Raw genomic sequence first — 24,000 nt, 5'->3', positions numbered from 1 at the left:
CAGTTCTAGAATCATCATGTAGGTTTTAACATGGTGTTTAAGTTCTAGAATCATCATGTAGGTTTTAACATGGTGTTTCAGTTCTAGAATCATCATGTAGGTTTTAACCTGGTGTTTCAGTTCTAGAATCATCATGTAGGTTTTAACCTGGTGTTTCAGTTCTAGAATCATCATGTAGGTTTTAACATGGTGTTTTAGTTCTAGAATCATCATGTAGGTTTTAACATGGTGTTTTAGTTCTAGAATCATCATGTAGGTTTTAACATGGTGTTTTAGTTCTAGAATCATCATGTAGGTTTTTATCTGGTGTTTCAGTTCTAGAATCATCATGTAGGTTTTTATCTGGTGTTTCAGTTCTAGAATCATCATGTAGGTTTTAACCTGGTGTTTCAGTTCTAGAATCATCATGTAGGTTTTAACATGGTGTTTAAGTTCTAGAATCATCATGTAGGTTTTGACATGTTGTTTCAATTCTAGAATCATCATGTAGGTTTTAACATGGTGTTTAAGTTCTAGAATCATCATGTAGGTTTTGACATGTTGTTTCAATTCTAGAATCATCATGTAGGTTTTAACATGGTGTTTAAGTTCTAGAATCATCATGTAGGTTTTGACATGTTGTTTCAGTTCTAGAATCATCATGTAGGTTTTAACATGGTGTTTCAGTTCTAGAATCATCATGTAGGTTTTAACATGGTGTTTCAGTTCTAGAATCATCATGTAGGTTTTAACATGGTGTTTCAGTTCTAGAATCATCATGTAGGTTTTAACATGGTGTTTCAGTTCTAGAATCATCATGTAGGTTTTAACATGGTGTTTCAGTTCTAGAATCATCATGTAGGTTTTAACATGGTGTTTTAGTTCTAGAATCATCATGTAGGTTTTAACATGGTGTTTCAGTTCTAGAATCATCATGTAGGTTTTAACCTGGTGTTTCAGTTCTAGAATCATCATGTAGGTTTTAACATGGTGTTTTAGTTCTAGAATCATCATGTAGGTTATAACATGGTGTTTCAGTTCTAGAATCATCATGTAGGTTTTAACATGGTGTTTCAGTTCTAGAATCATCATGTAGGTTTTGACATGGTGTTTCAGTTCTAGAATCATCATGTAGGTTTTAACATGGTGTTTAAGTTCTAGAATCATCATGTAGGTTTTAACATGGTGTTTCAGTTCTAGAATCATCATGTAGGTTTTAACCTGGTGTTTCAGTTCTAGAATCATCATGTAGGTTTTAACATGGTGTTTCAGTTCTAGAATCATCATGTAGGTTTTAACATGGTGTTTTAGTTCTAGAATCATCATGTAGGTTTTAACATGGTGTTTTAGTTCTAGAATCATCATGTAGGTTATAACATGGTGTTTCAGTTCTAGAATCATCATGTAGGTTATAACATGGTGTTTTAGTTCTAGAATCATCATGTAGGTTTTAACATGGTGTTTCAGTTCTAGAATCATCATGTAGGTTTTAACATGGTGTTTTAGTTCTAGAATCATCATGTAGGTTATAACATGGTGTTTCAGTTCTAGAATCATCATGTAGGTTTTAACATGGTGTTTCAGTTCTAGAATCATCATGTAGGTTTTAACATGGTGTTTTAGTTCTAGAATCATCACGAGATGCTAGGAGTGGTGGTAGGAGTCAGGCGCAGAGAGCAGAGGTAAGGTATAATGTCCTTTATTCTTCCCGGCACAAAAACGCTCAACGCCAACACAAACGGGCGCGTGAACAAAATGACCAACCCAGAACAACGGGCACACAGTCCGGAGAGAGAATATAAGGCAAATAGCCAGCACATCCAAAAAACACACTGACAGCAAAATAATCCCGCACAAACCTGGGCGGGCTAAGCAGGCTTAAATAAACACAAATCAAGACACACAATAGGGAACAGGTGCAACCAATAAGACATTACAAACAGAAAAGGAAAAAGGGATCAGCGGTGGCTAGTAGGCCGGCGACGACGACCGCCGAGCGCCGCCCGAGCAGGCAGGGGAGTCACCTTTGGTGGGATTCGTGACAGTACCCCCCCCCCCCCCCCCCCCCGCCTCGAGGGCGACCCGGAGGACGAGGCGCAGGGCGATCCCCATGAAGGCGGTGGAAATCCCTCAGAAGTGAGGGGTCCAAAATGTCCTTCACTGGTACCCAGCACCTCTCCTCCGCGCCGTACCCCTCCCAGTCTACTAGGTACTGTAGGCCCCCCACCCGACGTCTGGAGTCCAGAATAGCGCGTATCGTATACGCCGGGGACCCCCCAATGTCCAGAGAGGGTGGAGAGACCTCCGGCACCTCACCTTCCTGCAAAGGACCAGCCACCTAAGGAGAGACACATGAAACGAGGGGTTAATACGGTAGTAAGATGGAAGTTGTAACCGGTAACACACCTCGTTTATCCTCCTCAGGACTTTAAACGGCCCTACACACTGCGGCCCTAGCTTCCGGCAGGGCAGGCGGAGGGGTAGGTTTCAGGCTGAGAGCCAGACTCGATCCCCTGGTGCAAACACAGGGGTCTCACTGCGGTGCTGGTCAGCGCTCTTCTTCTGCTGTCCACTCGCCTTTGTTAATGCGTCCTGGACGGCTCTCCAAGTGTCCTTCGAGCGCTGTACCCACTCCTCCACCGCAGGAGCCTCGGTCTGGCTCTGGTGCCATGGAGCCAGGACCGGCAGGTAGCCCAACACGCGCTGAAACGGTTACATGTTAGTTGATGAGTGACTGAGGGAGTTTTGGGCTACCTCTGCCCATGGGACGTACCTCGCCCACTCCCTGGGCCGGTCCCGGCAATACGTCCATAGAAACCTACCCACCTCTTGGTTCACTCTCCCCACCTGCCCATTACTCTCGGGGTGGAAACCCAAGGTCAGGCTGACCGAGACCCCCAACCGTTCCATGAACGCCCTCCAAACTCTGGACGTGAACTGGGGACCCCGATCAGAAACGATGTCCTCGGGCACCCCGTAGTGCCGGAAGACATGGGTAAACAGAGCCTCCGCAGTCTGCAGAGCTGTAGGGAGACCGGGCAACGGGATGAGACGGCAGGACTTCGAGAACCGATCCACAACGACCAGGATTGTGGTGTTTCCCTGAGATGTGGGAAGGTTGGTGAGAAAGTCCACTGACAAGTGCGACCACGGCCGCTGTGGAACGGGGAGGGGCTGTAATTTCCCTCTAGGCAGGTGTCGAGGAGCCTTGCTCTGAGCGCACACCGAGCAGGCAGGAGACATAAAACAGCACGTCCACCAGTACTTTCCCCTAAGACTCCGCACTGTCCTCTCAATCCCAGGGTGACCCGAAGAGGGGAGATTATGGGCCCATCGAATCAATCGATCACGGACACCAAGCAGCACGTACTGAGCACCTGCTGGACACTGAGATGGTGCAGGTTCCAACCGTAACGCCCGCTCGATCTCCGCGTCCACCTCCCATACCACCGGTGCTACCAAGCATTTCTCAGCCTTAACGTACAGGTCATGCTCCAGCAGTCGCCCAAGCACCTTGCGCACCAGGGATACATGCGCGGCGCATGTGGCGGAATTGATCAGAATGTCATCAATATACACCACCACACCCTGCCCGTGCAGGTCCCTGAGAATCTCGTCGACAAAGGATTGAAAAACGGCTGGAGCATTCTTTAACCCATACGGCATGACGAGGTACTCATAGTGGCCCGATGTGGCACTAAACGCGGTTTTCCACTCGTCTCCTCCCCGGATACGCACCAGATTGTGCGCGCTCCTGAGGTCCAGTTTCGTGAAAAAACGCTCTCCGTGAATTGATTCCACCGCCGTAGCGATGAGAGGTAGCGGGTAACTAAACCCTACTGTGATGGAATTTAGACCTCGATAATCAATGCACGGACGCAGACCTCCCTCCTTTTTCTTCACGGAAAAGAAACTCGAGGGGACGGGTGACATGGAGGGCCGAATGTACCCCTGTCTCAGAGATTCCGTGACATATGTCTCCATAGCCAGCGTTTCCTCTTGTGACAATGGGTACACGTGACTCCTGGGAAGTGTAGCGTTTACCTGGAGGTTTATCGCGCAATCCCCTCGTCGATGAGGTGGTAATCGGGTCGCCCTCTTCTTACAGAAGGCGATAGCCAAATCGGCATATTCAGAGGGAATGCGCACGCTGAAAACCTGGTCTGGACTCTCCACCGTCGTTGCACCGATGGAAACTCCTTTACACCTGCCTGAACACTCCTCTGACCACCCTCTGAGAGCCCCCTGTCTCCATGCAATATCAGGATTGTGATTGGCCAGCCAGGGAATCCCCAGCACCACTGGAAACGGAGGCGAATCAATGAGGAAGAGACTAATCCGTTCCCCATGATCCCCCTGCGTTACCATGTCCAGTGGAACCGTGGCCTCCCTGACCAGCCCTGACCCTAATGGTCGGCTATCTAAGGAGTGCACGGGGAAAGGTTGGTCCAACGACACCAGGGGAATCCCTAGCCTTAATGCGAGCCCACGATCCATAAAGTTTCCAGCTGCGCCTGAATCGACTAGCGCCTTATGCTGGAAAGAGGGAGAAAACTCAGGAAAAGTTATAAGCACAAACATATGGCCAACAGGGAGCTCTGGGTGAGGCTGGTGCTTACTCACCTGGGGTGAACGAGGAGTGCTCTGCCTGCCAATCCCGATTCCCAGAGGAGCTCCTCCAGCACCGGTCGGCAGTGTGTCCTCTCAGACCACACCGGGTACAGGAGGAGCCTCCTCCTCCGGTCCCCCTCGATGCGGCCCCCCCTAGCTCCATAGGGATGGGAGCTGGAGGGCCTGGAGGTGGAACCAACAGGGTCCGTTCTGGACGCCCGTGGGCAGCCAGCAGGTTGTCGAGACAAACGGACATGTCAATAAGTTCATCTAGTGGGAGGGTAGTGTCCTGACAGGCTAGCTCCCGGCGGACGTCCTCCCGGAGGCTGCAACGATAGTGGTCCATCAGGGCCCTGTCGTTCCACACCGCCCCAGCAGCCAAGGTCCGGAACTCCAGAGCAAAGTCCTGTGCGCTCCTCGTCTCCTGCCGCAGGTGGAACAGCCGTTTCAGTTCTAGAATCATCATGTAGGTTTTTACCTGGTCTTTTAGTTCTGGAATCTTCTGGCAACATGTCACAGTTTGAAAAGGCATTCAAAGGCTTTGCTTAATGGTATTGCTGGCATTTGTTAATTTTATCATCAACACATTCACAGAATTGATATAAACCTCTGGAATGAAGCATTTCTTTTCCTCTGACTGAGATGATAGTTTGGTTTAGAAAGCCCTGAAATCCCTCAAACGGCATCATCGCACATTCCCCACATCGTCGCTTCGACTTTCTACAGCTTTTTGTCATTGTGTGTGTGTGTGTGTGTGTGTGTGTGTGTGTGTGTGTGTGTGTGTGTGTGTGTGTGTGTGTTACACTAAGGAGATGAATACCCCAGATGGCTTCTCTTTCACTGAATAAATTATAGTCATAGAAAGTGGAGATAGCCCTCTTATAATTTTCTCCGTTGCTCTTTCTGAGAAATATATGATCTTATCTTATATCTAATATACCTGCATTTCAGAAGCTTATTTATATTATCTCTTGTAGTTTTTCTGAAGAAAAATTGGTTCACTATTTAGTGAACCATGAAGATTGACTGAAAGTTTGAGGTTGACAGAAAGGCTCCTTCTTTAGCAGGTACTCCAAGCTCTGATGAGCAGGTACATGGACAACCTGTTCCATAGCAGGAGAGAGGAGTGTCCTTTAGCAGGTACTCCAAGCTCTGATGAGCAGGTACATGGACAACCTGTTCCATAGCAGGAGAGAGGAGTGTCCTTTAGCAGGTACTCCAAGACCTTGTTTTACAGGGTCAGCCATAGTAGTATGATAGGTGTTGTTTTACAGGGTCAGTCATAGTAGTATGATAGGTGTTGTTTTACAGGGTCAGCCATAGTAGTATGATAGGTGTTGTTGTACAGGGTCAGCCATAGTAGTATGATAGGTGTTGTTTTACAGGGTCAGCCATAGTAGTATGATAGGTGTTGTTTTACAGGGTCAGCCATAGTAGTATGATAGGTGTTCTTGTACAGGGTCAGCCATAGTAGTATGATAGGTGTTGTTTTACAGGGTCAGTCATAGTAGTATGATAGGTGTTGTTTTACAGGGTCAGCCATAGTAGTATGATAGGTGTTGTTTTACAGGGTCAGCCATAGTAGTATGATAGGTGTTGTTTTACAGGGTCAGCCATGGTAGTATGATAGGTGTTGTTTTACAGGGTCAGCCATAGTAGTATGATAGGTGTTGTTTTACAGGGTCAGCCATAGTAGTATGATAGGTGTTTTTGTACAGGGTCAGCCATAGTAGTATGATAGGTGTTGTTTTACAGGGTCAGCCATAGTAGTATGATAGGTGTTGTTTTACAGGGTCAGCCATGGTAGTATGATAGGTGTTGTTTTACAGGGTCAGCCATAGTAGTATGATAGGTGTTGTTTTACAGGGTCAGCCATAGTAGTATGATAGGTGTTGTTGTACAGGGTCAGCCATAGTAGTATGATAGGTGTTTTTGTACAGGGTCAGCCATAGTAGTATGATAGGTGTTGTTTTACAGGGTCAGCCATAGTAGTATGATAGGTGTTGTTGTACAGGGTCAGTCATAGTAGTATGATAGGTGTTGTTTTACAGGGTCAGCCATAGTAGTATGATAGGTGTTGTTTTACAGGGTCAGCCATAGTAGTATGATAGGTGTTGTTTTACAGGGTCAGCCATAGTAGTATGATAGGTGTTGTTTTACAGGGTCAGCCATGGTAGTATGATAGGTGTTGTTTTACAGGGTCAGCCATAGTAGTATGATAGGTGTTGTTTTACATGGTCAGCCATAGTAGTATGATAGGTGTTTTTGTACAGGGTCAGCCATAGTAGTATGATAGGTGTTGTTTTACAGGGTCAGCCATGGTAGTATGATAGGTGTTGTTTTACAGGGTCAGCCATGGTAGTATGATAGGTGTTGTTTTACAGGGTCAGCCATAGTAGTATGACTGAGTAGTATTCTATAGTAGTATTCTATGGTAGTATTCTCCACTAGTATTCTATAGTAGTATTCTATAGTAATATTCTCCACTAGTATTCTATAGTAGTATTCTCCAGTAGTATTCTATAGTAGTATTCTATAGTAGTATTCTCCAGTAGTATTCTCCACTAGTATTCTATAGTAGTATTCTATAGTAATATTCTCCACTAGTATTCTATAGTAGTATTCTCCAGTAGTATTCTATAGTAGTATTCTATAGTAGTATTCTCCAGTAGTATTCTATAGTAGTATTCTGTAGTAGTATTCTATAGTAGTATTCTATAGTAGTATTCTCCACTAGTATTCTATAGTAGTATTCTCCACTAGTATTCTATAGTAGTATTCTATAGTAGTATTCTCCACTAGTATTCTATAGTAGTATTCTCCACTAGTATTCTATAGTAGTATTCTCCAGTAGTATTCTATAGTAGTATTCTGTAGTAGTATTCTATAGTAGTATTCTCCACTAGTATTCTATGAATCTATGTGTTATAATTCCATCATGTTCTGATCAGTAGAAAAGTCTATTATTGTCTGTAAATGTGCGACAGGATGTAATCACTGCTATGTTTTCAAATGTCCTTTCCATTGTACACAATTATCCTTCCTGGTTTGTAATCCTCTTTTAGATTTTTCTCTCTCTCTTTGCCTACCTTCTCTCTCCCCTCACCCCCTCTACCACTCTCTCCCCTCACCCCTCCACCACTCTCTCCCTCCACCCCCTCCATCACTCTCTCTCTCCCTCCACCCTCTCTCCCTCCATCACTCTCTCCCTCCATCACTCTCTCTCCCTCCATCACTCTCTCCCTCCACCCACTCCATCACTCTCTCTCTCCCTCCATCACTCTCTCCCTCCACCCCCTCCATCACTCTCTCTCTCCCTCCATCACTCACTCTCTCTCTCCCTCCACTCTCTCTCTCCCTCATCACTCTTTCCCTCCAACCCCTAAATCTCGATCTCCCTCCACCCCCTCCACCCCCTCCATCACTCACCCTCCACCCCCTCCATCACTCTCTCCCTCCACCCCCTCCATCACTCTCTCCCTCTACTCTCTCTCTCCCTCCATCACTCTCTCCCTCCACCCCTGAATCTTGGATCTCCCTCCACCCCCTCCATCACTCTCTCCACCCCCTCCATCACTCTCTCCCTCCATCACTCTCTCCCTCCACCCCTCCAACACTCTCCCCCTCCACCCCCTCCACCACTCTCCCTCCACCACTCTCCCCCTCCACCCCTCCACCACTCTCTCCCTCCACCCCCTCCACCACTCTCTCCCTCCAACACTCTCTCTCCACCCCCTCCAACACTCTCTCCCTCCACCCCCTCCATCACTCTCTCCCTCCACCCCGTCCACCACTCTCTCTCCATCCCCTCCACCACTCTCTCCCTCCACCCCCTCCACCACTCTCTCCCTCTAACACTCTCTCTCCACCCCCTCCAACACTCTCTCCCTCCACCCCCTCCATCACTCTCTCCCTCCACCCCCTCCACCACTCTCTCTCCATCCCCTCCACCACTCTCTCCCTCCACCCCCTCCACCACTCTCTCCTTCCAACACTCTCTCTCTCCACCCCCTCCACCACTCTCCCCCTCCACCACTCTCTCCCTCCAACACTCTCTCCCTCCACCCCCTCCACCACTCTCTCCCTCCACCACTCTCTTTGTCGCCCTCCAGAAGAGACTTCTCTATTCCTTCACGTGCGACTCACGTGCCCAGGTTCAATTCAAGTGCAAATTAGTGACAGTACGGATGTGTCCCAAATGGCGCCCTATTCCCTCTATAGTGCACTACTTTTGACCAGGACCGTAGGGGCCCTACATAGGGAGGGTATTATATGGGACGCACAAACGCTGTCTGCTGTATGCAGATGGGAGTTTTTTTTTTTTAATCTGTAAATCTGTCTTCTCTGATGCGGCAAGGTACAGTAATGAGAAGAAATTAGTCCAACCTGTGTGTGTGTGTGTGTGTGTGTGTGTGTGTGTGTGTGTGTGTGTGTGTGTGTGTGTGTGTGTGTGTGTGTGTGTGTGTGTGTGTGTGTGTGTCTGCCTGCCTGCCTGCCTGCCTGCCTGCTGTAGTACCATCCCTGCATGTCTCCACTGTCGTGACAGATAGTCATTATACTCCAGCAGAACGTGTTATAGAATAGTTACGTATTAGTTGCCTTTTAAAAAATGACTTCCTGTTCTGCTCCAAGGCCTAGTTCCTCTGGTGAGGTCACAGTCACACAGCCATAGTAGTATGATAGGTGTTGTTTTACAGGGTCAGCCATAGTAGTATGATAGGTGTTGTTTTACAGGGTCAGCCATAGTAGTATGATAGGTGTTGTTTTACAGGGTCAGCCATAGTAGTATGATAGGTGTTGTTTTACAGGGTCAGCCATAGTAGTATGATAGGTGTTGTTGTACAGGGTCAGCCATAGTAGTATGATAGGTGTTGTTTTACAGGGTCAGTCATAGTAGTATGATAGGTGTTGTTGTACAGGGTCAGCCATAGTAGTATGATAGGTGTTGTTGTACAGGGTCAGCCATAGTAGTATGATAGGTGTTGTTTTACAGGGTCAGCCATAGTAGTATGATAGGTGTTGTTTTACAGGGTCAACCATAGTAGTACAGTGTTCCTGGAGGAAATGAGGGTTAAGGCTCAAAGACACATCGACAGATTGTTCACCTTGTCAGCTCGAGTATTCAAACTAGCGACTTTCCACACACACTATACCTAGATCACATCAGTTCTAGTACTGTCTCTTCAGATTATAGTAGATCACCTCAGTTCTAGTACTGTCTCTTCAGATTATAGTAGATCACCTCAGTTCTAGTACTGTCTCTTCAGATTATAGTAGATCACCTCAGTTCTAGTACTGTCTCTTCAGATTATAGTAGATCACCTCAGTTCTAGTACTGTCTCTTCAGATTATAGCAGATCACCTCAGTTCTAGTACTGTCTCTTCAGATTATAGCAGATCACCTCAGTTCTAGTACTGTCTCTTCAGATTATAGCAGATCACCTCTGTTCTAGTACTGTCTCTTCAGATTATAGCAGATCACCTCAGTTCTAGTACTGTCTCTTCAGATTATAGTAGATCACCTCAGTTCTAGTACTGTCTCTTCAGATTATAGTAGATCACCTCAGTTCTAGTACTGTCTCTTCAGATTATAGCAGATCACCTCAGTTCTAGTACTGTCTCTTCAGATTATAGTAGATCACCTCAGTTCTAGTACTGTCTCTTCAGATTATAGCAGATCACCTCAGTTCTAGTACTGTCTCTTCAGATTATAGTAGACCTCCTCAGTTCTAGTACTGTCTCTTCAGATTATAGCAGATCACCTCAGTTCTAGTACTGTCTCTTCAGATTATAGTAGATCACCTCAGTTCTAGTACTGTCTCTTCAGATTATAGTAGACCTCCTCAGTTCTAGTACTGTCTCTTCAGATTATAGTAGACCTCCTCAGTTCTAGTACTGTCTCTTCAGATTATAATAGATCACCTCAGTTCTAGTACTGTCTCTTCAGATTATAGTAGATCACCTCAGTTCTAGTACTGTCTCTTCAGATTATAGCAGATCACCTCAGTTCTAGTACTGTCTCTTCAGATTATAGCAGATCACCTCAGTTCTAGTACTGTCTCTTCAGATTATAGCAGATCACCTCAGTTCTAGTACTGTCTCTTCAGATTATAGCAGATCACCTCAGTTCTAGTACTGTCTCTTCAGATTATAGCAGATCACCTCAGTTCTAGTACTGTCTCTTCAGATTATAGCAGATCACCTCAGTTCTAGTACTGTCTCTTCAGATTATAGTAGATCACCTCAGTTCTAGTACTGTCTCTTCAGATTATAGCAGATCACCTCAGTTCTAGTACTGTCTCTTCAGATTATAGCAGATCACCTCAGTTCTAGTACTGTCTCTTCAGATTATAGTAGATCACCTCAGTTCTAGTACTGTCTCTTCAGATTATAGCAGATCACCTCAGTTCTAGTACTGTCTCTTCAGATTATAGTAGATCACCTCAGTTCTAGTACTGTCTCTTCAGATTATAGCAGATCACCTCAGTTCTAGTACTGTCTCTTCAGATTATAGTAGATCACCTCAGTTCTAGTACTGTCTCTTCAGATTATAGCAGATCACCTCAGTTCTAGTACTGTCTCTTCAGATTATAGCAGATCACCTCAGTTCTAGTACTGTCTCTTCAGATTATAGCAGATCACCTCAGTTCTAGTACTGTCTCTTCAGATTATAGTAGATCACCTCAGTTCTAGTACTGTCTCTTCAGATTATAGTAGATCACCTCAGTTCTAGTACTGTCTCTTCAGGTTATACCTAGATCTCCTCAGTTCTAGTACTGTCTCTTCAGATTATAGCAGATCACCTCAGTTCTAGTACTGTCTCTTCAGATTATAGTAGATCACCTCAGTTCTAGTACTGTCTCTTCAGGTTATACCTAGATCTCCTCAGTTCTAGTACTGTCTCTTCAGATTATAGTAGATCACCTCAGTTCTAGTACTGTCTCTTCAGATTATAGCTAGACCTCCTCACCTTTAGTTATTCCATCGTTTGTAGCGGTTACCCATTCAGATGAATGGAGGAGAGACAGACACAGCTGTGTTTAATGTGTGTTCCAGGGGGTTAAGATGTTAACCCGACATAAAAGGACGAGGTAGCGCTTTAGGTTAGTTGTGTGTACCCTTCACTCTCTGCATTTCAATTCAAAATGAGCGTTTTTCGTTGGTTGGTCCAAGCCCTCGGGGAATGCAAATATTGTTAACCATATTTTACTGGTTTGCCTGCTTTTGAATAGACTGAATAATAACGCTTCTAACACATGAAAGACATCTGTTCATTTATTATTACACACCTGACCTCACCTAGACCCTCTCCTTTCAGGTTCCACCTCACCTAGACCCTCTCCTTTCAGGTTCCACCTCACCTAGACCCTCTCCTTTCAGGTTCCACCTCACCTAGACCCTCTCCTTTCAGGTTCCACCTCACCTAGACCCTCTCCTTTCAGGTTCCACCTCACCTAGACCCTCTCCTTTCAGGTTCCACCTCACCTAGACCCTCTCCTTTCAGGTTCCACCTCACCTAGACCCTCTCCTTTCAGGTTCCACCTCACCTAGACCCTCTCCTTTCAGGTTCCACCTCACCTACACCCTCTCCTTTCAGGTTACATCTCACCTAGACCTTCTCCTTTCAGGTTCCACCTCACCTAGACCCTCTCCTTTCAGGTTCCACCTCACCTACACCCTCTCATTTCAGGTTCCACCTCACCTAGACACTCTCCTTTCAGGTTCCACCTCACCTAGACCCTCTCCTTTCAGGTTCCACCTCACCTAGACCCTCTCCTTTCAGGTTCCACCTCACCTAGACCCTCTCCTTTCAGGTTCCACCTCACCTAGACCCTCTCCTTTCAGGTTCCACCTCACCTAGACCCTCTCCTTTCAAGTTCCACCTCACCTAGACCCTCTCCTTTCAGGTTACATCTCACCTAGACCCTCTCCTTTCAGATTCCACCTCACCTAGACCCTCTCCTTTCAGGTTCCACCTCACCTAGACCCTCTCCTTTCAGGATAATAAATTCTACATTTTTTCTGTCAGGTTTTATGTTGCAAGACAGAATATTCTGCCAGTGACGACTGAGATTAATAGGCTTGTGGTCACGCGTCTATTTTTATCAACGATGACAAATTCATTTTGTTGTTGACGTTACTCTCTCCTAGCCGGAGGCTGCTGGGTGGTTTTGATGGAGGCTGCTGGGTGGTTTTGATGGAGGCTGCTGGGTGGTTTTGATGGAGGCTGCTGGGTGGTTTTGATGGAGGCTGCTGGGTAGTTTTGATGGAGGCTGCTGGGTGGTTTTGATGGAGGCTGCTGGGTGGTTTTGATGGAGGCTGCTGGGTGGTTTTGATGGAGGCTGCTGGGTAGTTTTGATGGAGGCTGCTGGGTAGTTTTGATGGAGGCTGCTGGGTAGTTTTGATGGAGGCTGCTGGGTAGTTTTGATGGAGGCTGCTGGGTGGTTTTGATGGAGGCTGCTGGGTAGTTTTGATGGAGGCTGCTGGGTAGTTTTGATGGAGGCTGCTGGGTGGTTTTGATGGAGGCTGCTGGGTGGTTTTGATGGAGTCTGCTGGGTGGTTTGATGGAGGCTGCTGGGTGGTTTTGATGGAGGCTGCTGGGTAGTTTGATGGAGGCTGCTGGGTGGTTTTGATGGAGGCTGCTGGGTGGTTTTGATGGAGGCTGCTGGGTGGTTTTGATGGAGGCTGCTAGGTGGTTTTGATGGAGGCTGCTGGGTAGTTTTGATGGAGGCTGCTGGGTAGTTTTGATGGAGGCTGCTGGGTGGTTTTGATGGAGGCTGCTGGGTAGTTTTGATGGAGGCTGCTGGGTGGTTTTGATGGAGGCTGCTGGGTGGTTTTGATGGAGGCTGCTGGGTGGTTTGATGGAGGCTGCTGGGTGGTTTTGATGGAGGCTGCTGGGTAGTTTTGATGGAGGCTGCTGGGTAGTTTTGATGGAGGCTGCTGGGTAGTTTTGATGGAGGCTGCTGGGTGGTTTTGATGGAGGCTGCTGGGTGGTTTTGATGGAGGCTGCTGGGTGGTTTTGATGGAGGCTGCTGGGTGGTTTTGATGGAGGCTGCTGGGTGGTTTTGATGGAGGCTGCAGGGTGGTTTTGATGGAAGCTGGGTGGTTCTTCCCCTACCTGTCCTCTCTCCCTCCCTCCTCTTCTTGGCATTCTGTTTGGATAGCTATCTCCCATCAGGCTACTAGTCTAGTGGACTTAATTGAATAGGTGGACTTTCTTTAAGTCCGTAGAATGGAGGGAGGATGGATAGTTCTATAAACCTGTAGAATGGAGGGAGGATGGATAGTTCTATAAACCTGTAGAATGGAGGGAGGATGGATAGTTCTATAAGCCTGTAGAATGGAGGGAGGATGGATAGTTCTATAAGCCTGTAGAATGGAGGGAGGATGGATAGTTCTATAAACCTGTAAAATGGAGGGAGGATGGATAGTTATATAAACCTGTAGAATGGAGGGAGGGATGGATAGTTCTATAAACCTGTAGAATGGAGGGAGGATGGATAGTTCTATAAACCTGTAGAATGGAGGGAGGGATGGATAGTTCTATAAACCTGTAGAATCGAGGGAGGATGGATAGTTCTATAAACCTGTAGAATGGAGGGAGGATGGATAGTTCTATAAGCCTGTAGAATGGAGGGAGGGATGGATAGTTCTATAAACCTGTAGAATGGAGGGAGGGATGGATAGTTCTATAAACCTGTAGAATGGAGGGAGGATGGATAGTTCTACAAGCCTGTAGAATGGAGGGAGGGATGGATAGTTCTATAAACCTGTAGAATGGAGGGAGGATGGATAGTTCTATAAACCTGTAGAATGGAGGGAGGGATGGATAGTTCTATAAACCTGTAGAATGGAGGGAGGATGGATAGTTCTATAAACCTGTAGAATGGAGGGAGGATGGATAGTTCTATAAGCCTGTAGAATGGAGGGAGGATGGATAGTTCTATAAACCTGTAGAATGGAAGGAGGGATGGATAGTTCTATAAACCTGTAGAATGGAGGGAGGGATGGATAGTTCTATAAACCTGTAGAATGGAGGGAGGGATGGATAGTTCTATAAACCTGTAGAATGGAGGGAGGGTGGATAGTTCTATAAACCTGTAGAATGGAGGGAGGGATGGATAGTTCTATAAACCTGTAGAATGGAGGGAGGATGGATAGTTCTATAAACCTGTAGAATGGAGGGAGGGATGGATAGTTCTATAAACCTGTAGAATGGAGGGAGGATGGATAGTTCTATAAACCTGTAGAATGGAGGGAGGGATGGATAGTTCTATAAACCTGTAGAATGGAGGGAGGATGGATAGTTCTATAAACCTGTAGAATGGAGGGAGGATGGATAGTTCTATAAACCTGTAGAATGGAAGGAGGATGGATAGTTATATAAACCTGTAGAATGGAGGGAGGATGGATAGTTCTATAAACCTGTAGAATGGAGGGAGGATGGATAGTTCTATAAACCTGTAGAATGGAGGGAGGATGGATAGTTCTATAAACCTGTAGAATGGAGGGAGGATGGATAGTTCTATAAACCTGTAGAATGGAGGGAGGATGGATAGTTCTATAAACCTGTAGAATGGAGGGAGGGATGGATAGTTCTATAAACCTGTAGAATGGAGGGAGGATGGATAGTTCTATAAGCCTGTAGAATGGAGGGAAGGATGGATAGTTCTATAAACCTGTAGAATGGAGGGAGGATGGATAGTTCTATAAACCTGTAGAATGGAGGGAGGATGGATAGTTCTATAAACCTGTAGAATGGAGGGAGGATGGATAGTTCTATAAACCTGTAGAATGGAGGGAGGATGGATAGTTCTATAAACCTGTAGAATGGAGGGAGGATGGATAGTTCTATAAGCCTGTAGAATGGAGGGAGGGATGGATAGTTCTATAAACCTGTAGAATGGAGGGAGGATGGATAGTTCTATAAACCTGTAGAATGGAGGGAGGATGGATAGTTCTATAAGCCTGTAGAATGGAGGGAGGATGGATAGTTCTATAAGCCTGTAGAATGGAGGGAGGGATGGATAGTTCTATAAACCTGTAGAATGGAGGGAGGATGGATAGTTCTATAAACCTGTAGAATGGAGGGAGGATGGATAGTTCTATAAGCCTGTAGAATGGAGGGAGGGATGGATAGTTCTATAAACCTGTAGAATGGAGGGAGGGATGGATAGTTCTATAAACCTGTAGAATGGAGGGAGGATGGATAGTTCTATAAACCTGTAGAATGGAGGGAGGGATGGATAGTTCTATAAACCTGTAGAATGGAGGGAGGGATGGATAGTTCTATAAACCTGTAGAATGGAGGGAGGGATGGATAGTTCTATAAACCTGTAGAATGGAGGGATGGATAGTTCTATAAACCTGTAGAATGGAGGGAGGGATGGATAGTTCTATAAACCTGTAGAATGGAGGGAGGATGGATAGTTCTATAAGCCTGTAGAATGGAGGGAGGGATGGATAGTTCTATAAACCTGTAGAATGGAGGGAGGGATGGATAGTTCTATAAACCTGTAGAATGGAGGGAGGATGGATAGTTCTACAAGCCTGTAGAATGGAGGGAGGGATGGATAGTTCTATAAACCTGTAGAATGGAGGGAGGATGGATAGTTCTATAAACCTGTAGAATGGAGGGAGGGATGGATAGTTCTATAAACCTGTAGAATGGAGGGAGGATGGATAGTTCTATAAACCTGTAGAATGGAGGGAGGATGGATAGTTCTATAAGCCTGTAGAATGGAGGGAGGATGGATAGTTCTATAAACCTGTAGAATGGAAGGAGGGATGGATAGTTCTATAAACCTGTAGAATGGAGGGAGGGATGGATCGTTCTATAAACCTGTAGAATGGAGGGAGGGATGGATAGTTCTATAAACCTGTAGAATGGAGGGAGGGTGGATAGTTCTATAAACCTGTAGAATGGAGGGAGGGATGGATAGTTCTATAAACCTGTAGAATGGAGGGAGGATGGATAGTTCTATAAACCTGTAGAATGGAGGGAGGGATGGATAGTTCTATAAACCTGTAGAATGGAGGGAGGATGGATAGTTCTATAAACCTGTAGAATGGAGGGAGGGATGGATAGTTCTATAAACCTGTAGAATGGAGGGAGGATGGATAGTTCTATAAACCTGTAGAATGGAGGGAGGATGGATAGTTCTATAAACCTGTAGAATGGAAGGAGGATGGATAGTTCTATAAACCTGTAGAATGGAGGGAGGATGGATAGTTCTATAAACCTGTAGAATGGAGGGAGGATGGATAGTTCTATAAACCTGTAGAATGGAGGGAGGATGGATAGTTCTATAAACCTGTAGAATGGAGGGAGGATGGATAGTTCTATAAACCTGTAGAATGGAGGGAGGATGGATAGTTCTATAAACCTGTAGAATGGAGGGAGGGATGGATAGTTCTATAAACCTGTAGAATGGAGGGAGGATGGATAGTTCTATAAGCCTGTAGAATGGAGGGAGGGATGGATAGTTCTATAAACCTGTAGAATGGAGGGAGGGATGGATAGTTCTATAAGCCTGTAGAATGGAGGGACGGATGGATAGTTCTATAAACCTGTAGAATGGAGGGAGGATGGATAGTTCTATAAACCTGTAGAATGGAGGGAGGATGGATAGTTCTATAAACCTGTAGAATGGAGGGAGGATGGATAGTTCTATAAACCTGTAGAATGGAGGGAGGGATGGATAGTTCTATAAACCTGTAGAATGGAGGGAGGATGGATAGTTCTATAAACCTGTAGAATGGAGGGAGGGATGGATAGTTCTATAAACCTGTAGAATGGAGGGAGGATGGATAGTTCTATAAACCTGTAGAATGGAGGGAGGATGGATAGTTCTATAAACCTGTAGAATCGAAGGAGGATGGATAGTTATATAAACCTGTAGAATGGAGGGAGGATGGATAGTTCTATAAACCTGTAGAATGGAGGGAGGATGGATAGTTCTATAAACCTGTAGAATGGAGGGAGGGATGGATAGTTCTATAAACCTGTAGAATGGAGGGAGGATGGATAGTTCTATAAACCTGTAGAATGGAGGGAGGATGGATAGTTCTATAAACCTGTAGAATGGAGGGAGGATGGATAGTTCTATAAACCTGTAGAATGGAGGGAGGGATGGATAGTTATATAAACCTGTAGAATGGAGGGAGGATGGATAGTTCTATAAACCTGTAGAATGGAGGGAGGATGGATAGTTCTATAAACCTGTAGAATGGAGGGAGGATGGATAGTTCTATAAACCTGTAGAATGGAGGGAGGGATGGATAGTTCTATAAACCTGTAGAATGGAGGGAGGATGGATAGTTCTATAAACCTGTAGAATGGAGGGAGGATGGATAGTTCTATAAGCCTGTAGAATGGAGGGAGGATGGATAGTTCTATAAACCTGTAGAATGGAGGGAGGATGGATAGTTCTATAAGCCTGTAGAATGGAGGGAGGATGGATAGTTCTATAAACCTGTAGAATGGAGGGAGGATGGATAGTTCTATAAACCTGTAGAATGGAGGGAGGATGGATAGTTCTATAAACCTGTAGAATGGAGGGAGGGATGGATAGTTCTATAAACCTGTAGAATGGAGGGAGGGATGGATAGTTCTATAAACCTGTAGAATGGAGGGAGGATGGATAGTTCTATAAGCCTGTAGAATGGAGGGAGGATGGATATTTTTATAAGCCTGTAGAATGGAGGGAGGATGGATAGTTCTATAAACCTGTAGAATGGAGGGAGGGATGGATAGTTCTATAAACCTGTAGAATGGAGGGAGGATGGATAGTTCTATAAACCTGTAGAATGGAGGGAGGATGGATAGTTCTATAAACCTGTAGAATGGAGGGAGGGATGGATAGTTCTATAAACCTGTAGAATGGAGGGAGGATGGATAGTTCTATAAACCTGTAGAATGGAGGGAGGATGGATAGTTCTATAAACCTGTAGAATGGAGGGAGGATGGATAGTTCTATAAACCTGTAGAATGGAGGGGGGATGGATAGTTCTATAAACCTGTAGAATGGAGGGAGGATGGATAGTTCTATAAACCTGTAGAATGGAGGGAGGATGGATAGTTCTATAAACCTGTAGAATGGAGGGAGGATGGATAGTTCTATAAACCTGTAGAATGGAGGGAGGATGGATAGTTCTATAAGCCTGTAGAATGGAGGGAGGATGGATAGTTCTATAAACCTGTAGAATGGAGGGAGGGATGGATAGTTCTATAAACCTGTAGAATGGAGGGAGCGATGGATAGTTCTATAAACCTGTAGAATGGAGGGAGGATGGATAGTTCTATAAACCTGTAGAATGGAGGGAGGATGGATAGTTCTATAAACCTGTAGAATGGAGGGAGGGATGGATAGTTCTATAAACCTGTAGAATGGAGGGAGGATGGATAGTTCTATAAACCTGTAGAATGGAGGGAGCGATGGATAGTTCTATAAACCTGTAGAATGGAGGGAGGATGGATAGTTCTATAAACCTGTAGAATGGAGGGAGGATGGATAGTTCTATAAACCTGTAGAATGGAGGGAGGGATGGATAGTTCTTTAAACCTATAGAATGGAGGGAGGGATGGATAGTTCTATAAACCTGTAGAATGGAGGGAGGATAGATAGTTCTATAAACCTATAGAATGGAGGGAGGATGGATAGTTCTATAAACCTGTAGAATGGAGGGAGGATGGATAGTTCTATAAACCTGTAGAATGGAGGGAGGATGGATAGTTCTATAAACCTGTAGAATGGAGGGAGGGATGGATAGTTCTATAAACCTGTAGAATGGAGGGAGGATGGATAGTTCTATAAGCCTATAGAATGGAGGGAGCGATGGATAGTTCTATAAACCTGTAGAATGGAGGGAGGGATGGATAGTTCTATAAACCTGTAGAATGGAGGGAGGGATGGATAGTTCTATAAACCTGTAGAATGGAGGGAGGGATGGATAGTTCTATAAACCTGTAGAATGGAGGGAGGGATGGATAGTTCTATAAACCTGTAGAATGGAGGGAGGATGGATAGTTCTATAAACCTGTAGAATGGAGGGAGGATGGATAGTTCTATAAGCCTATAGAATGGAGGGAGCGATGGATAGTTCTATAAACCTGTAGAATGGAGGGAGGGATGGATAGTTCTATAAACCTGTAGAATGGAGGGAGGATGGATAGTTCTATAAACCTGTAGAATGGAGGGAGGATGGATAGTTCTATAAACCTGTAGAATGGAGGGAGGATGGATAGTTCTATAAACCTGTAGAATGGAGGGAGGATGGATAGTTCTATAAACCTGTAGAATGGAGGGAGGGATGGATAGTTCTATAAACCTGTAGAATGGAGGGAGGATGGATAGTTCTATAAGCCTGTAGAATGGAGGGAGGATGGATAGTTCTATAAACCTGTAGAATGGAGGGAGGATGGATAGTTCTATAAACCTGTAGAATGGAGGGAGGATGGATAGTTCTATAAACCTGTAGAATGGAGGGAGGATGGATAGTTCTATAAACCTGTAGAATGGAGGGAGGGATGGATAGTTCTATAAGCCTTTAGAATGGAGGGAGGATGGATAGTTCTATAAACCTGTAGAATGGAGGGATGGATAGTTCTATAAACCTGTAGAATGGAGGGAGGGATGGATAGTTCTATAAACCTGTAGAATGGAGTGAGGATGGATAGTTCTATAAACCTGTAGAATGGAGGGAGGATGGATAGTTTTATAAACCTGTAGAATGGAGGGAGGATGGATAGTTCTATAAACCTGTAGAATGGAGGGAGGATGGATAGTTCTATAAACCTGTATAATGGAGGGAGGATGGATAGTTCTATAAACCTGTAGAATGGAGGGAGGATGGATAGTTCTATAAGCCTGTAGAATGGAGGGAGGGATGGATAGTTCTATAAGCCTGTAGAATGGAGGGAGGGATGGATAGTTCTATAAACCTGTAGAATGGAGGGAGGATGGATAGTTCTATAAACCTGTAGAATGGAGGGAGGATGGATAGTTCTATAAACCTGTAGAATGGAGGGAGGATGGATAGTTCTATAAACCTGTAAAATGGAGGGAGGATGGAAAGTTCTATAAACCTGTAGAATGGAGGGAGGATGGATAGTTCTATAAGCCTGTAGAATGGAGGGTTTGATGGATAGTTCTATAAGCCTATAGAATGGAGGGAGGATGGATAGTTCTATAAACCTGTAGAATGGAGGGAGGATGGATAGTTCTATAAACCTGTAGAATGGAGGGAGGGATGGATAGTTCTATAAACCTGTAGAATGGAGGGAGGGATGGATAGTTCTATAAACCTGTAGAATGGAGGGAGGGATGGATAGTTCTATAAACCTGTAGAATGGAGGGAGGGATGGATAGTTCTATAAACCTGTAGAATGGAGGGAGGGATGGATAGTTCTATAAACCTGTAGAATGGAGGGAGGGATGGATAGTTCTATAAACCTGTAGAATGGAGGGAGGATGGATAGTTATATAATCCTGTAGAATGGAGGGAGGATGGATAGTTCTATAAACCTGTAGAATGGAGGGAGGATGGATAGTTCTATAAACCTGTAGAATGGAGGGAGGATGGATAGTTCTATAAACCTGTAGAATGGAGGGAGGATGGATAGTTCTATAAACCTGTAGAATGGAGGGAGGATGGATAGTTCTATAAACCTGTAAAATGGAGGGAGGATGGAAAGTTCTATAAACCTGTAGAATGGAGGGAGGATGGATAGTTCTATAAGCCTGTAGAATGGAGGGTTTGATGGATAGTTCTATAAGCCTGTAGAATGGAGGGAGGATGGATAGTTCTATAAACCTGTAGAATGGAGGGAGGATGGATAGTTCTATAAACCTGTAGAATGGAGGGAGGATGGATAGTTCTATAAACCTGTAGAATGGAGGGAGGATGGATAGTTCTATAAACCTGTAGAATGGAGGGAGGGATGGATAGTTCTATAAACCTGTAGAATGGAGGGAGGATGGATAGTTCTATAAACCTGTAGAATGGAAGGAGGATGGATAGTTCTATAAACCTGTAGAATGGAGGGAGGATCGATAGTTCTATAAGCCTGTAGAATGGAGGGAGGATGGATAGTTCTATAATCCTGTAGAATGGAGGGAGGATGGATAGTTCTATAAACCTGTAGAATGGAGGGAGGATGGATAGTTCTATAAACCTGTAGAATGGAGGGAGGATGGATAGTTCTATAAGCCTGTAGAATGGAGGGAGGATGGATAGTTCTATAAGCCTGTAGAATGGAGGGAGGATGGATAGTTCTATAAACCTGTAGAATGGAGGGAGGATGGATAGTTCTATAAGCCTGTAGAATGGAGGGTTTGATGGATAGTTCTATAAGCCTGTAGAATGGAGGGAGGATGGATAGTTCTATAAACCTGTAGAATGGAGGGAGGATGGATAGTTCTATAAACCTGTAGAATGGAGGGAGGATGGATAGTTCTATAAACCTGTAGAATGGAGGGAGGATGGATAGTTCTATAAACCTGTAGAATGGAGGGAGGGATGGATAGTTCTATAAACCTGTAGAATGGAGGGAGGATCGATAGTTCTATAAGCCTGTAGAATGGAGGGAGGATGGATAGTTCTATAATCCTGTAGAATGGAGGGAGGATGGATAGTTCTATAAACCTGTAGAATGGAGGGAGGATGGATAGTTCTATAAACCTGTAGAATGGAGGGAGGATGGATAGTTCTATAAGCCTGTAGAATGGAGGGAGGATGGATAGTTCTATAAACCTGTAGAATGGAGGGAGGGATGGATAGTTCTATAAACCTGTAGAATGGAGGGAGGGATGGATAGTTCTATAAACCTGTAGAATGGAGGGAGGATGGATAGTTCTATAAACCTGTAGAATGGAGGGAGGATGGATAGTTCTATAAACCTGTAGAATGGAGGGAGGATGGATAGTTCTATAAACCTGTAGAATGGAGGGAGGATGGATAGTTCTATAAACCTGTAGAATGGAGGGAGGGATGGATAGTTCTATAAACCTGTAGAATGGAGGGAGGATGGATAGTTCTATAAACCTGTAGAATGGAGGGAGGGATGGATAGTTCTATAAACCTATAGAATGGAGGGAGGTTGGATAGTTCTATAAACCTGTAGAATGGAGGGAGGATGGATAGTTCTATAAACCTGTAGAATGGAGGGAGGATGGATAGTTCTATAAACCTGTAGAATGGAGGGAGGGATGGATAGTTCTATAAACCTGTAGAATGGAGGGAGGGATGGATAGTTCTATAAACCTGTAGAATGGAGGGAGGATGGATAGTTCTATAAACCTGTAGAATGGAGGGAGGATGGATAGTTCTATAAACCTGTAGAATGGAGGGAGGATGGATAGTTCTATAAACCTGTAGAATGGAGGGAGGATGGATAGTTCTATAAGCCTGTTGAATGGATGGGAGGATGGATAGTTCTATAAACCTGTAGAATGGAGGGAGGATGGATAGTTCTATAAACCTGTAGAATGGAGGGAGGGATGGATAGTTCTATAAACCTGTAGAATGGAGGGAGGATGGATAGTTCTATAAACCTGTAGAATGGAGGGAGGATGGATAGTTCTATAAACCTGTAGAATGGAGGGAGGATGGATAGTTCTATAAACCTGTAGAATGGAGGGAGGATGGATAGTTCTATAAACCTGTAGAATGGAGGGAGGATGGATAGTTCTATAAACCTGTAGAATGGAGGGAGGATGGATAGTTCTATAAACCTGTAGAATGGAGGGAGGATGGATAGTTCTATAAGCCTGTAGAATGGAGGGAGGATGGATAGTTCTATAAGCCTGTAGAATGGAGGGAGGATGGATAGTTCTATAAACCTGTAGAATGGAGGGAGGATGGATAGTTCTATAAACCTGTAGAATGGAGGGAGGGATGGATAGTTCTATAAACCTGTAGAATGGAGGGAGGATGGATAGTTCTATAAGCCTGTAGAATGGAGGGAGGATGGATAGTTCTATAAACCTGTAGAATGGAGGGAGGATGGATAGTTCTATAAACCTGTAGAATGGAGGGAGGATGGATAGTTCTATAAACCTGTAGAATGGAGGGAGGATGGATAGTTCTATAAACCTGTAGAATGGAGGGAGGATGGATAGTTCTATAAACCTGTAGAATGGAGGGAGGATGGATAGTTCTATAAGCCTGTAGAATGGAGGGAGGATGGATAGTTCTATAAGCCTGTAGAATGGAGGGAGGATGGATAGTTCTATAAACCTGTAGAATGGAGGGAGGATGGATAGTTCTATAAACCTGTAGAATGGAGGGAGGATGGATAGTTCTATAAACCTGTAGAATGGAGGGAGGATGGATAGTTCTATAAACCTGTAGAATGGAGGGAGGGATGGCTGGTTCTATAAACCTGTAGAATGGAGGGAGGATGGATAG

This window comes from Salmo salar, chromosome 17 (genome assembly GCF_965601325.2).
Source record: "Salmo salar chromosome 17, fSalSal1, whole genome shotgun sequence".
NCBI classification, from domain to species: Eukaryota; Metazoa; Chordata; class Actinopteri; order Salmoniformes; family Salmonidae; genus Salmo; species Salmo salar.
The sequence above is the reverse complement of the archived record's forward strand: the minus strand, read 5'-3'. Positions refer to the sequence as shown.